Below are 14,431 nucleotides of genomic sequence, written 5' to 3'. Positions count from 1 at the left end.
CACCCCCCAAAGCTTTTTCCAAGGAAACTGCTCACGTCCCTCCTTCCCCTTCCCCCGCATTTCCTACTCCTGCGCGGTGCATTCTCTGCCATTTCCTCTGCAAATCTGTGGTCAGCGCCCAGCTCATGGCCACTTGGGAAATGAGACCTATTGTCTATTGATACCCATTGTCCAAACAGGCCAGCACACAGTGCTCAGCACCCCTGCCCTGCTTGTGGCCACGAGGCCACTGAAGACTGCCTGGACTGGTGGTGAGAAAAGCATTTTTTTAGGTAGCAAGGAATAGAATATTTAAATTTTATTTTTAATTAATTTATTTATTTTGGCACCAAGGGTTGAACCCAGGGCCCAGAGCGTGCTAAGCCTAAGCTCTAGCGCTGAGCTAAACCCCTAAATCCTATTTTAAATGAATAAGGTAATATATATTCTTTATAGAAAATTCAAAAAGGCATAGGAGAAAAATAATGAAAGTGGCCCCTAATTCTAAAGTTTTGTCTCCCGTCCACATATTCAGCTGGATCATTTATAAAGATAATTTGTGTCTTTGTTCTGCACCCACCCATATTTCCCCTGCCCCCTGCTCCATCATAGGACACACGTGTAATTCGTGTAGCATAAAAAAGTCACCATTGTAAACTGTATTTGTAGACTCCAAAAGCCAAATGCCCAGCAAGATGCCTGGACCCAAGATGCCTGGCTTGTAGTGTAGTCTCTGTGTTGTCCAACAACGATGCTATCAATTCTGGGACCTTTCCAACACCCTCAAGAGAAACCTCTATTGATTACTAGTCAATGCTAAGTCCTCCTCCCTTGGTCACCAGCGACCACTATTCCATGTCCTCTGACAAATCTGTGCACTTATGACTCTGGACAGGTCCTGGGGATCACGCATATGGCCCTTTGTGACAGGCTTCTTTCACTTAGCATCGTGTCTTCAAGGTCCGTCCGTGCTGTGCCCTGAACTGGTCCGTTGGTCAGCCGTGTGGATAGGCCACATTTTGTTTTTATGCGTATATGAAGCACATTTGAGTTTTCTCTCCTTGTTACCAGTTTTGAATGACACTGCTGTGAACGTTCATGTGCAAGTTTCCGTGTGAACATGTTCTCACACCCCTCAGGTCTGTAGCGGGGAGTGGAATTTCTGGGTCTTGTGGGGAGTCTATGTTTAGCTTTCTGAGGAGCAGCCAGACTGTTTTCCACAGTGGCTGCACAATTTCACATTCCTACCAGCAATGAAGGGCGATTCCAATTTCTCCACATCCTCACCAAGACTGGTTATTTTCCCTTCTTTTTTTAAATTATAACCATCCTCGTGAGTGCAAAGTGATACCTCATTGTGGTTTTGATTTGCATTTCCCTGTTGACTAATGCTGGGCATGAATGTGCTCTTAAATGGATTTTAAGGGTCATGAAAATTTCATCATAGATCACTATATAATGTATTTTCAACAGGATATTATCAAATATTCAGGTTGTTTCTATTTTTCTAATTCATTCCTTTCTTTTTTTTTAAGAGATAAGATCTTGCTATGTTGCCCTGGCTGGCCTTAGACTTCTGGGCTCAAGCTGTCCTCCTGCCTCACCTCCTAAGCAGTGGGGACCACAGGTAGGCACCTGGCACCTGGATTACCTCCCTCTTACCTGTAAGCTTTCTATATTGTCATCATCAGACTCAACGACATCCATTCATTCAGTATCAAGCTGGGGTTGATATCCTTGGTGCAACTGTACGGTGCTGAACAAAACTAAGGTCTGACCCCTGCCCTCCTGGAGCACACATTCTGGCAATTTATGAAATAATCATGCAGATTAAGTCTGTCACCAGAAGCACTGATGCGCAGGATTATGCAGGGAAACCACGGAGTGTGCCTAAGGGGCACAGGGCGGGGGAATCCCAAATTCAGAGAGAGTCCATCAGAGGTACAGGTGGGTCCTGGACTTGTGCCTGGTGTAGAAGTGGGTCAGTCTGTGGGACTCAGCCCTCAGCCTGTGGGGTCTCCACAAACAACGGGAGACGGTGTCAGACTTGAGCTGGGTGGTTGGACACCCGTGGGTGTTGGAGAGCCAGAGATCAGATACGGGAGCCCATTTCAACCATGGCCTCTCCTATGGGGGAGGGTCCTCTACTGGGGGGACACCGCGAGTATGTTGAGAAGTCAGGAGTGAGGGCCAAGACTGTGAGACACACCAGAAAGGCCAAGGGAAACGAGGGACCGCTGGGGCAGCGGAAGCCGGGAGCTCACAGGAAATGGGACAGAGGCCACCGGAGGCAGAAGGTATGGGACAGACAGGAGGGGAAGCCCGCCCCAGTGGAAGAAGAGGTGGACGGGGTGGGAAGCTCTTGAGTCAGCTTTTCCACTACTGTGACCCCCAAACCTAACAAGGTTAGGTGTTTCTCTCCTAGAGGAGGAAATCTGTTTGGTCCTCACAGTTTCAGGTCTCAGTCCACAGACGGCCAGCTCCGTGGCTCCAGGCCCGAGGTGAGGCAGAGCATGATGGTGGAAGGCTGTGGTGGAGGAAGGCAGCTCAGGACATGGTACCAGGAGGCAGAGGGAGCTCCGCTCACCAAGGACAAAACATAAACCCCAAAGACACACCCCCAGTGACCCTCCTCCTCCGATCTCACCTACCACAGTTACCACCCAGTTAATCTGTCCCAATGGATCCATCCACTGATTGGATTCCAACTCTCATCATGAATCCTTTCACCTCTGAACCTTCTTGCACGGTCTCACATGAGCATTTGGGGGACACCTCATGTTTGAACCACAATAGAAGCAGGAGCAGGGGAGCTTCAGAGCAGGATTGGAGGAGACAAATTCTCCTGGACCTTGGACTGGGAACATTTCCACTTGGGAGGGTTTTCCACACTCCACCAGCCCTGGCCGAGCTGCGGCAGGAAATGTTTTCCTCATTTCCTCCTTGTTGCTGGAAGCAATCTGACGGCATCTCTGCTCCTCACACAGGTCTCACGCTCCCGGCATGGGGCCTCGCCTGGGTCAGGCACCCCCAGCCCCATTTTGCAGAGAGGGAAGCTGGAACAGAGGGGACGCTCAGTAGAAAGGCATGGAAAATCCTTTGCCAGAGTAGGCACCAGCAACCAAGAACAGGGCTGCTGGGGACCACCACTCAGATCCGGGGACCGCCATGCCCAGGTCAGACTCTGAACCACTACAGGATCCTGAGAAATGCTGACACATCTGCAAAAATGAGTGACCGCTGCATCTCTTCTCAGGACGTGCATTTGGTGAATCTCTGACAGGAGAGGCAGAAGTTGTCATTAAAAAAAAAAATCAAAAAACTGGAAATTTAAGAATCCAGTAGATGAACAGACGCTGTCATTTGTTTGAGGAACCCAGCATCAACATTTAAAATCATCGATACCATTTCACTTTTAAATCTGAAATTTAAAAAAAAACTTTATAAAATCAAGAGATTTGAAATCAAGGGGTCAGAAGGGCTGACAAATGTTTGCCTCCACACCACGGGGACACCTGCCACTCACGGGTCCAAGGAGCCCCAAACTTAAATCCCCAACATTCCAAAAAGCCAAAAGAGCCCCAAGGGCTGAAAGTTCTCCAGATTTTAAGATTCCAAAGATTCTAAAATTTCCAAGATGTCAAGACTTACAAAGATCCTAAGAATTCCAAAGTTTCCCTGGTTCTCAAACTCCTGTAAGCCTCGACTTCCTAGATCCTGGAAAGCCCTGACTCTCCGCGGTGCGCCCAGGTGGGACCTGGCAGGAGGAGACTTTCCGCCCTGGCCCACCCTACCTGCTGGTCTGGCTCTGGCCCGAGGCGAAGTCGCTGAGGGTCAGGGAGGAACAGTGATTTCTGAGCTCAGAAGGGTCTCCAGGACAAGGGGCCCAAGAGGCCCTGAGTGGGGTGTGTTGGACCTTAACTCTTCTCCATGCCCCCGGCCCCCACTGTCCCCATCCCATGTCCCACCTGGTCATCTGTTCCCCAGCTCTGCCCTCTGAGAGCTTCCGGTCTAGGTCTAGTCAGGGACACACAGCCCAGCGGTCCGAGTCCTGGAAAGTTCGACAGGACACATGAGCCCCTGCCCTGCCACCTTCTCCCCACTCCCGGCTGCTCCCAGGTCACATCCCGAGGGCACCAGGCAGTCTAGCAGGGGGAGGAAGAACCCAGAGGCGCAGTGAGAGGGGCTCCTTCAACCTGATCCCACCTTGGCTTCTGCTGTATCGTCCTGTGGGTCTATCTGCCCACCCCAGACCTGATCCTCTACCTCGTGACCCTTGGGGCGTCCCCAGCCCAGCTTCAGTTCTGGTCCTCAGGAGGTGGCCACACCCCATGCCTCAGGGACAGAGGAGACACTGAGGAGGAGAGACCACAGAGGAGGCTCAGAGCAGAGCTGGGCTTAACTCTACCCTCTCACCGGAAACTCTGCAAACACCTGTTTCCTCCACCCAACGGGGAATTTAATTCCGGTCACACTCGGTGGTGGAATTGGGACTCACTGGGCACCCTCCCCCTCCGCAGTGTCCCTCTCTGCAACCCCCCCCCCCCAAGCAGTGTGAGTGTCCCCCACAGCAGTGGCGTAGAGGAGGGGCGCTGCTGGGGTGGAGAGCGGGGGCTAGGCTAGAACGTGAGCGCTGATTGTGGGCCCCAGATCGGCCTCCCTGCTCCATTCATGAAAGGGTATTTTTAGCTGAGGACTGGCTGCCTGCGGTCTGGGTGGGGGAGGCCAGGCCATGTGTCATGTCTGAGTGATCATGGACTCACTCTGCCCAGGAAACAAGCCCCCAGGGGCCAGCTGCTGGGTCCCAGGGCTGCCGCTGTGGCTGGGAAGAGGAAGATGTGCACAGTCAGGAAGCTTAGACTTTCTTACCCGAGGAGTGCCGCAGCGTGGGGAACGATGGTGATTATTAAAACACATCGAGCATTGACGAGGTGCCAGGCACTGCCCACTAAGTTGAGATATCCACTTAGTCCTTCCTGTGAGGTCGATGCTCTTATTAGCCCCATCTCACAGATGAGGAAACCGAGGCAGAAACAGTTGTTTTCCCCTCCTTGGGTGGAGCAGAGGAATTTGAAGCCGGGTGGTCAAGCTGCAGAGTCTGTTGTGCGACGGCCTGGTCACCTGGAATCTGGACCAGGGGTGGACAGTTATCTGTTGCTACAGATCCCTGGCTGGGCCACTCTCAGGCCACAGAGCACTCTGGGATTGCTCAGTTCATCCAGTGTAGCCCTTTTTGGGGGTGCAAAATTGGAAGCCCAGAGGGGGTTCAAGATAAGGAGTCATTTGGCCCTAATTCCCAAGCCATGATTCTTCCTACTGGATGGTTTTGTGGGACAGATTCATCCTGTAGCCCGCCCACCTCCTCAGCCCAACCCTGGCTCCAGAATTCTGTCTGTCCCTGCTCAGGTTGCTCTAAAGCAAAGAGCCTGGTCTCTGGAGGCAGAGGTAAGCCCTGCTCCTGACTTGCTGTGAATCTGGGCAAGTGACCTCACCTCTCTGATCCTCCGTCTCCTCCTCTGTAGAGCGGCAAGGTTGGGCCATCTCCACAAGCCTGCGTTGTGGGTATAGGTTGCCTGGAGCGATTTTTCTCATCTCAGGCTCCTTGAACCACTAATCACTCCCCCGCACCATGAACAATTTACACATGGCCAGGTACTCCTGTCCAGGTCGCTTCCAGAGATGGAGAGCTAGTGGTAGAACTCCAGGCACTGTGACTAGCAGCTGGGCTGGGAAGGGATCTGGAGCAAATGATGTCTCACCTGCCTCTGCCCAGGCTGCAGACCCCCAGCAGAAGAGCTTGGGGCACAGATAGAGGGTTGGGGGGAGAGAGAAGAGAAGGGGCAAGGGAGACAGACCTGCCCGTCCTCTGAGCCTGCAGACAGGCGAGCAGAACAGGCATGGCCAGCTTAGCTAGCTGTCCCCTCATCCCCGGGTGACCCTCCATCGTCTCTGCCCCAGCCCCATCTTAGGTCCTCACTCTCCCACACAGAGAGGGGACAGTCCCCTTTCCTGTTCTCTCTGCCCTGATTTTCAGCTACTTGATTAGGGCAGTCCCTGCCTCAGGGGCTGGGGACCCTTGTGTCTTCCCCACCACCAACACACACGCACACACACACACACACATACACACACATACACACACATGCACACACACGCACACGTATGCACACACACATACACACATGCACACACATGCACACACATGCACACATGCACACACCCTCAGACACACGCACACACAAATGCACACACACACTCATGCACACTCGTGCACACAGCACACTCTGCTCAGGGAAGCTCCACAACCTGGCTCCTGGGCTGGCCCTGGGCTTGCCCGTAGCTCATGTGGGCAGCTCTCAGTGACCTCGGCCCCCTGGTCTGCAGATACAGCCCCCCCATTTGCAAATTTCCTAACAGAAGGTCTGACGGGGCCCATATGGCTCAAGGCAGCCAGTGGGCCGGGTCCTGTGACATGTGTCATGGGCCAGGGGTGGAGCAGCTGCTCCAAAAACAGGGTGAGGCTGAGGAGGAAATGAAGAAATCTCTACTTCAGAAACAAACCCAGTCCACCTAGGATGTAAATGAGTTACGTGGAAAAATGGAACTAACTGATTTCATTCCTCGTCTATTCTTTGCTCATCCAGGAAACTCTCCGCAAACAGGCATGGCTAAAATTAAAGAGAACCTGACACCCCCTCACCCCATACACAAACCCAGCTGCAAAAGGCTTTCAAAAGTCCTTGCCCTGACTCATCTGAGACTCTTCCCATTTGTCATCTCTTCTAATGCAGACAAATCTAACACGTGTGGGTTACTGGTTTTCCACCCAAAGGAGCCAGGATGTGATGAAATGTAACTGCAGATTCCTTTTAAATAAGAAAGATTTTTAAAAATATAAAAATAACAGCAAAGCTTTGAAAAACAGACACAAGGACTTAGCAGCTTGGGGGACATTCAGTGCCCAGCTGTAGTGACCACACTGTGGAGGGGTCCTCAAAATCAGCAATGCACACATCGTTGAAGCTCACAACAACAACCTGGGGCAACGAAAACCAGTGAAATTTGCTCCCTGAACTTCACTTGGGATGGCAGAAATAGGTGACACATTGGGAAAGACTTCCATCTTTACAAAGGAAGGGCTTCACGTTTTTAGCAGGACTCGACCTCATCTGGAAAATGCATTCTGTGGAATAATGAGCTATAAATGATGTTTGACTATGCGCCGGTTTACAAGCCGATCCAACAAAAATAATAAATGGCACAATTTTGAAACCAAACTCTGTAACTAGCAGCTAGAATTTCATCAGCGGAGAAATAAGTGCTTTAACAGTGACTTCAGTTGGATCGAAGACCTCGGGGACCCTGCCAAGAGCTGGAAAGCAGACGGTTTCTCTCCCACCACGTAATTTCACCCTCTCGCCTCAGGCGAGACCCTCACACTCGGTTATGGTGGTGGTGCGGGAGGAGAATCTGCACGACTATAAGGTGTTCAAAGTGGACATCTGGAAGGAGGGGACTTCAGAGTCCTGGGCACTGTGGGTCCTAAAAGTTGTCCACAACAAGTCACTTGGAAGTTCATAAAAACTTCAGGAGGTCTGAGAGAAGAACCAGGAGTGTGCATTTTGAACACTTTGCTTCAGTGGATCTGATGCAGGTGGTCCAGGGAAGCCAGATTGAGAATTGCTGCTCCCCCACTCTGCAGGAAAGGGAAATCAAGGCCCAGAGAGGAACAAAGCAATGCTCCCAGTCACACAGCAGTCCGAAGCCGAGCTGGCCCGTGGCCTGGGCAGAGCTTCTTCCCACTGCATTCCGCCTGCCCACGGACTGCCTCCCGGGGTAGACATTCCAAGGAGCCATGTAACAGGAAAGGAAACGTTGGCCGTGCCCATTCCGATGTTGGAGGGCCCATGGTGACTCCAGATTCCTGCAGACACAGCCCTCAGCGCTCAGACAGCCAAGCTCCATGAGCCTGCTTTTTCCAGATGGGACTGGGGATGAGAGTCCAAAAGCCAGTATTTATTTTTATTTCCCCAAGAAAATAAATCAGCAGCTTTGCTCCATGAGCAGTGGTCAGAGGAAGCAGTATTCCTAGCCGGCGGGAGGTCCTGGACCCTCTCCAGTCCCTCAAAGCCCCCTCCGGTGCCTCAGCATCCCCCAGGTGTCTGACGTGAAGGTGGCCCCCAGACAGCGCATCCCTCGGGCTTCACACTCAAGAACACTCTTCTGCTGACAGCGATGGATAAAGGGCTCCGGAGGAGGAGGGTCACTTTCTTCCTGGATGAAAAGGCTTTTGCCAGCTTCTCCTATTGCCACCCCCCTCAACTGCTGTATTTGAAATGATGGAATCTGATGCTGCCAGGTCCCACCAGCACCCGGAGGTCTGCTTTGCACATCCCAAAGGGGCAGAGCAGCCCCCCCCCCCCAACAAAACCCTTCAGCCCGAAATGTCAGTGGTTTTGAGATTGAAAATCCCCAAGCGTTGGGCATGTTATCACACATGGTGTGAGTCCAGATTTCGCCTCTAAATGCTGTGTGAGCTTGGGCAAGGTCACAGGCTCTCTGGGTCTGATACTCCCATCTGCAAAAGAAAGCAGTAAGGAGAGGCTCCTCTATGGGAACTCAGCTGTTTTGGTCACGGGAGTCTGGGAGCCCTGAGACAATGGCCCTGATTTACACCTCATAAGTGGCTGTCACAGGGAGGGGTCCGCCCAGCGCCCCCTTACCTAAGGGATGGACAATCAGCTGTCCCGAGAACCTCCCCCAGAGCACCGTGTCTGGAACTCCTGCTCCACCAGGAACGGAAAACCCATTATCTGCAGATGACTTCACTTTGCAAAAATGCAGACGGGTGGTTGCCAAGCAGAACTCCAGGGAAGGGGCGGGAAAAGGGCTCAGAGCGGCCTGCCCCTGGCCTCACCAGCATCCAGCACCTCCAAAGCAAGGCTGCAGCTGCCCTGGGTATTGCTAGAAGCCCTTCCTGTGGGCAGTCCCCACCCAATGACTCTTCCGGAAACTTCAGAGGGCCTCTGGGCTGCAGGTGCATCTCCAGATGGAGGCCCTCCAAGCCCAGGGGGTCTTGTTGGGAACTGGACAGAGGAAAGTGACCACCCTGCCCCGACCACTGGTACACATGGCAGTCCTTGGGGCCTCTACTTGAAAACAGGCTCTCCTCCCAGAGGGCGGGTCACGTGGCCACCAACCCAATTTCTTTCTTGACCTAGAGAGGGCATCCTGACCCAGGAGAGTGGGGACAAAGAGCAGCCCAGGGAACGGCTGCATAGATGGACGAGGACCCAGGACTGTGGTCTCCTGGGGACCATAATGTGACAGGCCCTGGGAGTAGAGGGGGCTCAGGCCACCCTGGGAGGGGCCCACAAAGAGGCCTGAGTTCTATTCCAGACACGAGTCTGGACCTCAGTTTCTCCTCTGGACAATGAGAGATTTGGTCCAGAGAAACTGGGGGGGGGGTCTCTTTCAGCTCTAGAATTTGGGGGCTCCAGGAGCTGATCAGAGTAAGTCACAGTCAGAGCCTCATGGGGGCTGAGCTCTTTGGTGGGTGGCAGTTCCCTCCCCTGCCATCAAGAACAGGATCAAGTTCAGCCCCACTGAGCTCTAAAAGGAAGGAGGAGGAGGTGGAGCAACAGCTTGCTGAGGGAGGGGCTGGCGCACTGCCCCGCCCCTCACAGCTCTAAGCACCGCCCACTGCCGGGGGCAGTGTGAGCTAATGGCTAGCGCCCTCAGGCTGGCAGCCCCTGGCCAGAATCGAAATCTTGGTCCGTGCACCTTCTTGCTGTGCCAACTTCATTCAGTGTTCCCAACTATAAAATGAAGGCAGGAGCAAACACTTCTTTGGCGAGTTATTCTAGTGGCCTCCCTTCCCCCTAAAGTAATCGCCAGCCCCCCTCCCTCGCCCTGCTCTGCCCTGCCCACCGCACCCAGGCAAGAGAGAAAGTCAGGGAATTTTCCTGCTTCCCCTGCTGGGCCCCTGTTCTGGCCGTGGCCTCATCCCTCTCCGGGGTCCTCCATCCTGCTGGGAGGCCCTGCTCTGCGATGCTGGTACCTAGCCCTCTTCTTGATCCTTCAGAACTGAAGGCCGACACCGCTCCCTGCTGCTGCAGGTCCTGGTGAGGCACTATCCCCTATAGCCACCCCTGGCAAAAAGTCCCTTCATTACTTCCCCAAAGATGATTGACAGGTGGCCAACGGGCGTTCGAGAAGGTGCTGAAGATGGCTACTCACTAAAGAGATGCAAACCGAAGCCATCATGAGACAGCCCTTCACACCCCTTAGGTGGCGCTGTCCAGAGAAAAGACAAGCGCTAGGAGGACAGGGGGAGACCAGAACTCTGCACGCTGTGGGTGGGACCGGGAAATGTCACAGCCACTGGCAAACAGTGTGGTGGGTCCCCAAGAAACTGGAAAGAGGACTAGCTGTGACCCAGCAGTGCCGCTTCAAGGTATACCCAGGGGAATTGAAGGCGAGGTCTGCAAGAGATGTCTGCAGCCGATGACCAAAGCAGCATTGTCCACAGCGACCAGAGGAGGAAGCAGCCTCGATGTCCACGAGAGACAAGGGTCAAGCAAAGGAATGAGGGTGAAATGGGATATTAGCTTTGAAAGGGAAGGAAACCCTGTCACCCCGTGCAAGGATGGCCCTCGAGGACATCGTGCTAAGTGAAATCAGTCACAAATGCTCTGATTCCACTCACGCGAGGTATTTAGAGTCATAAAGACAAAGTGGGGCTGGAAGGGGGGATGTTGGGGAGTCTTCGTGGGTCCTAGTGACTCTCCGTGTCACGGGATGGGAGAGTTCTGGGGACTGGTCACCTAACAATGGGAACACACTTAGCTCTTCGAAACTCTATACTTGAAATGGTTAAGGTAGTTGTTTTGTTTTGTTTTTTTAAGTATCAAATGGCATATTTTGATCGTGTGCAACTCACTGTGGGTCATTTAAATCTCAGCAAAGCTGCTCATTGGGGTTTTTGAAAGTCCCTTCATTAAATTCTCTTCAGAAAACCGGTGCTTCCCAAACTTGTTTGCATATTCAGACTTTTCTGGGAACCCTTTAAAAATTCCCAAACCCAAGCCACACCCAGAGGAATGAAGCCACAACCCCTTGGGCAGAGCTCGGGCATCTGGAGGTTTTGATGATCCCCAGGGGGCTCAGTGAGCACAAGCCTGGCACCATGGAAGTCGGTCCTCCACTGAGCCACATGCTTCTGGTCACCTGGAGTCACAGGATCTGCACAGCTGACTACTTTCTGGGCCTATTGTGAGCATTAAGAAGAGTAGAGTTTGCGGAGCACTTAGCTAGTGCTCCATAAAACCTACCGAAGCCATGATTGACATTAGTGCTGCTGTTATTATTTCTCAGGGGGCCCCTGGTTGCTGGGGCCTTGGAGAGGCTGCAGAAGGAGGGCTCAGGACCCAATGCAAGCTGAGGAGAAAGCCTTGATCTGGAGGAAAGTCCAGGCTCGGGCAGAGAAGGCACAGCTCTGAGTTGGCTGGGGACCTGTAGCGCATGCGGGGCAAGACTGCCACAATGGCAGGGGGCCAGCCGCAGCTGGCACCACTCAGAGACCCCAGAAAACACTGAGCAGCACCAAGGCCAAGAGCAGAGCTGGTCGTGGAAAAAGCATGGTCCAGGACAATCACACATTAGGGTTTCAGTTGTCTGCCATTGGTGTGGGGGTGCTTTTCTAAATTTGCAGGGGTCCCTAAGCACCTTGGTATCCCCAGTGGCCCCTCTCCCAGCCTCTCCTTGGGGCTCTTGGTGAGCTCCTGGCTGTCACCTCTGTTTACCTCCACGTGGTCATCCTGGCCACTCACCTGGCTGGGTTTCTGGGGCAGCAGGCCCAGACAGGGAGACTGCATCCCCTCCTTTGGGCACTATGTGGGGACTGGAGGTTGTTGAAGGGCCATCCTATGGGGACTGCCTGAAGTAGGGGAGCCCTTGTGGCCAGCAAAGGAGGTGAATGAGGAGCAGAGGCCTCTATTCCTCCCCAAACTCTCCATTCCAGGAACATTTCCTAAGCACCTGCTATGTGCCTGGCCTTTCAGAGCTCAAGTCTGGCTGCAGAGAGCAGGTGTGGAGGAGGCAGCCGGAGGCAGGTAGACAGGGTTCCGTGCTAGCTCTTCTCTGTACCAGCTGCAGGTCCTGGGGGAGTCCATCTCCTCTGGAGCCTCAATTTTATCTTTTGCTAAAACAAGCAATATACCTGTAATCCCAGTGGTTCAGGAGGTGAGGCAGGAGGATCACAAATTCAATGCCAGCCTCAGCAACTTAGTGAGGCCCTAAGCAACTCAGCGAGTTGTCTCTAAATGAAAAAAAAAAATTTTTAAACAAAGGGCTAGGGATGTTGCTCAGTGATTAAGCACCTCTGGGTTCTGGGTCCAATCCCTGGTACCAAATAAATAAATAAAGCCACGCTCACAGGGTTGTGCTAAAGGAAATGAGAGGACAGGCAGGAAGGACCCCTTGCTGAGCTCTACTTAAACCTCCTCCCCCAGGAGGGAGAAGCAGGCCCCTCCCTGCAGCAAGCAGCTCTCAGGGGACCTAGGAGCCAGGAATCCACAGAGAAGCCTCCTGCCTGGAGGTCTCCATCCCGCTGGCCACTGGCATGTGGGTGACAGTGGACAATCCCTCCTGTCTGGAGGCCAGCCTCCCCACTGCCCAGCAGCCCCGCAGCCTGGAGGCCTGGTGAGCCCCTAATACTGTCACTCCAGGGAAGGGGCAAGGGCCTGGGGTCGCTCTTTGCAGGTGGAAAAGTAAAACCCAGGAAGGACACAGGAGACCAGCCAAGTCAGAGCCAGAAGCCATCTCCTCACCCCAAGCCCCCAGGGCCTCTCTACATCCTCCAGAGCCTTGGCCTGGGGGTGAACCAAGGTACCAAAGCCCCGTTGGAAGGAGTGGCTTCCCAGCAAAGCCCTGGGCCCCACTAGGGCAACAGCCTTCCCCTCCAAATAGCGTCTAGACCAGCCATTCCCCTGCTCAAGCACCTTCCATAGCTCCCCATCCCACACAAACATCTTGCCCAGAGTCCAGGGTCCCAATTTCCATCTCCATCGATCTCCCTGGCTCCCACCCTTCTTCCATTCTGGCCACTCTCTCCCCTTCTCCAGGCCTTTGTGGATCTGCTCCTTCCTCCCGGAACACTCTGCCCTGTCTCCTTCCTCTAAGGCCATCCAAATGTCACCTGCTCCCGTTAGCCTTCCCGCTCCTCGTGTCTGACTTGGCCTCTCCCTCCTCTTGGTTGCTGGAGGACACTCTCGGTCACCTTGCACACCGTGTCACCAAATCATCCTCAGCACCCTGAAGGGAGGAAGGGCCCAGTGACCTCGGTGCCCTGTGCCCGCGCCACAGGGAACAAACAGGGACTGTTTGATGTCCTCTGGGAGCAGTACTGGGCCAGAGGTGCCTGCAGGCGGGCGGGGCCCTGGCTCAGCCCTGCTGGGCCTGAGCGCCTGTTTTTGTTTTCCTTCTCCCTGGGCGCAGGCTGCGGGGGTGTTGGAGCCACAGCTGGTTTTCATTGCATCAAGGCTTAAAAAAGCCCTGAACATATTTTTAGAGAGAAGGAAAAAAAGAATATTTCTTCCCTGACCCAAGATGGGGCTTGCTCCAGTTTTCCATCTGCTCTGTCCCTCTGGGTGGAGCTGGCGGGGAAGCCTCTCTGCAGGACCGTCCTTCAGGACAGCACCGAGGAGCTCAGAGCTCTGTGCAGGTCTCCCCTTCCCCCGGGTCCTGCATCCAGCAGAGCCCCGCCCACCTGCCCCTCCCCCAGTGCCTGGATCCAGCAGACCCCGCCCACCTGGGACCAGAATAAGGGATGCACTGGAAGCTTGTTTGAGGGCTGGTTTCCAATTGTCTGAAGACGCTATTGGGGTGAATGAAATACCAGATCATGTCAGGCATCACTGAACTCACAGAGCTTCTGTTGAAATGCATTGTCTCAATCAAAAGATGCTTCATGTATTGGCTCCTTGCTACTGTGTGTGTGTGTGTGTGCGTGTGCACACGCCTGTGCACCCATGCTTGTGCATGACCTGTGTGAATATGGTTCATTTGTGTGACATTTGGTGTATGTGGGTGTGATGTAAAGAGATCGGGTCACACTTTCCTCCCGGTGTGTGTAGTGTAGTGTTTCTGGGACCCCGTGTGTGTTTGTGGTCTGACCTGTCCTGGACATATGTGTCAGAGGCGTGCTCCGTATACAGTCGGGTGCATGCGTGCTATGCATGTTTGGTAGGTGCCTTGCGTGCTCGAGGCGTGTCGGGGGGGTTCAGTGCATGCAGTGTGGGTGCCACTGGTGGGGCTGTTCTTGGTACTGGCCAAAGCACATCTGGAACTGGGGAGAGGTCCCGGCTTCCCCGAGACCTGCCCCCAGCAGCCCCTGCCCTGCCATCAGTCTGGTCTTTGCCCTGGGTCCTAAAACCCCCCAACTAAGCAGCCA

General features: G+C 53.7%; 1 long non-coding RNA gene across 1 annotated transcript; it reads right to left on the bottom strand.

Annotated features, from left to right (window-relative positions):
• Window positions 1-6,842: 6,842 nt before the first annotated feature.
• On the bottom strand, window positions 6,843-13,697 carry LOC144377337 (uncharacterized). The gene is made up of 2 exons (XR_013438245.1): window positions 13,178-13,697; window positions 6,843-12,298 (listed from the first exon to the last, which is right to left on the bottom strand). It is a non-coding gene; the product is annotated as an uncharacterized LOC144377337 (long non-coding RNA).
• Window positions 13,698-14,431: the final 734 nt, after the last annotated feature.

Source organism: Ictidomys tridecemlineatus, chromosome 4 (assembly GCF_052094955.1).
Source record: "Ictidomys tridecemlineatus isolate mIctTri1 chromosome 4, mIctTri1.hap1, whole genome shotgun sequence".
Taxonomy (NCBI): Eukaryota; Metazoa; Chordata; class Mammalia; order Rodentia; family Sciuridae; genus Ictidomys; species Ictidomys tridecemlineatus.
The sequence above is the reverse complement of the archived record's forward strand: the minus strand, read 5'-3'. Positions and strand labels throughout refer to the sequence as shown.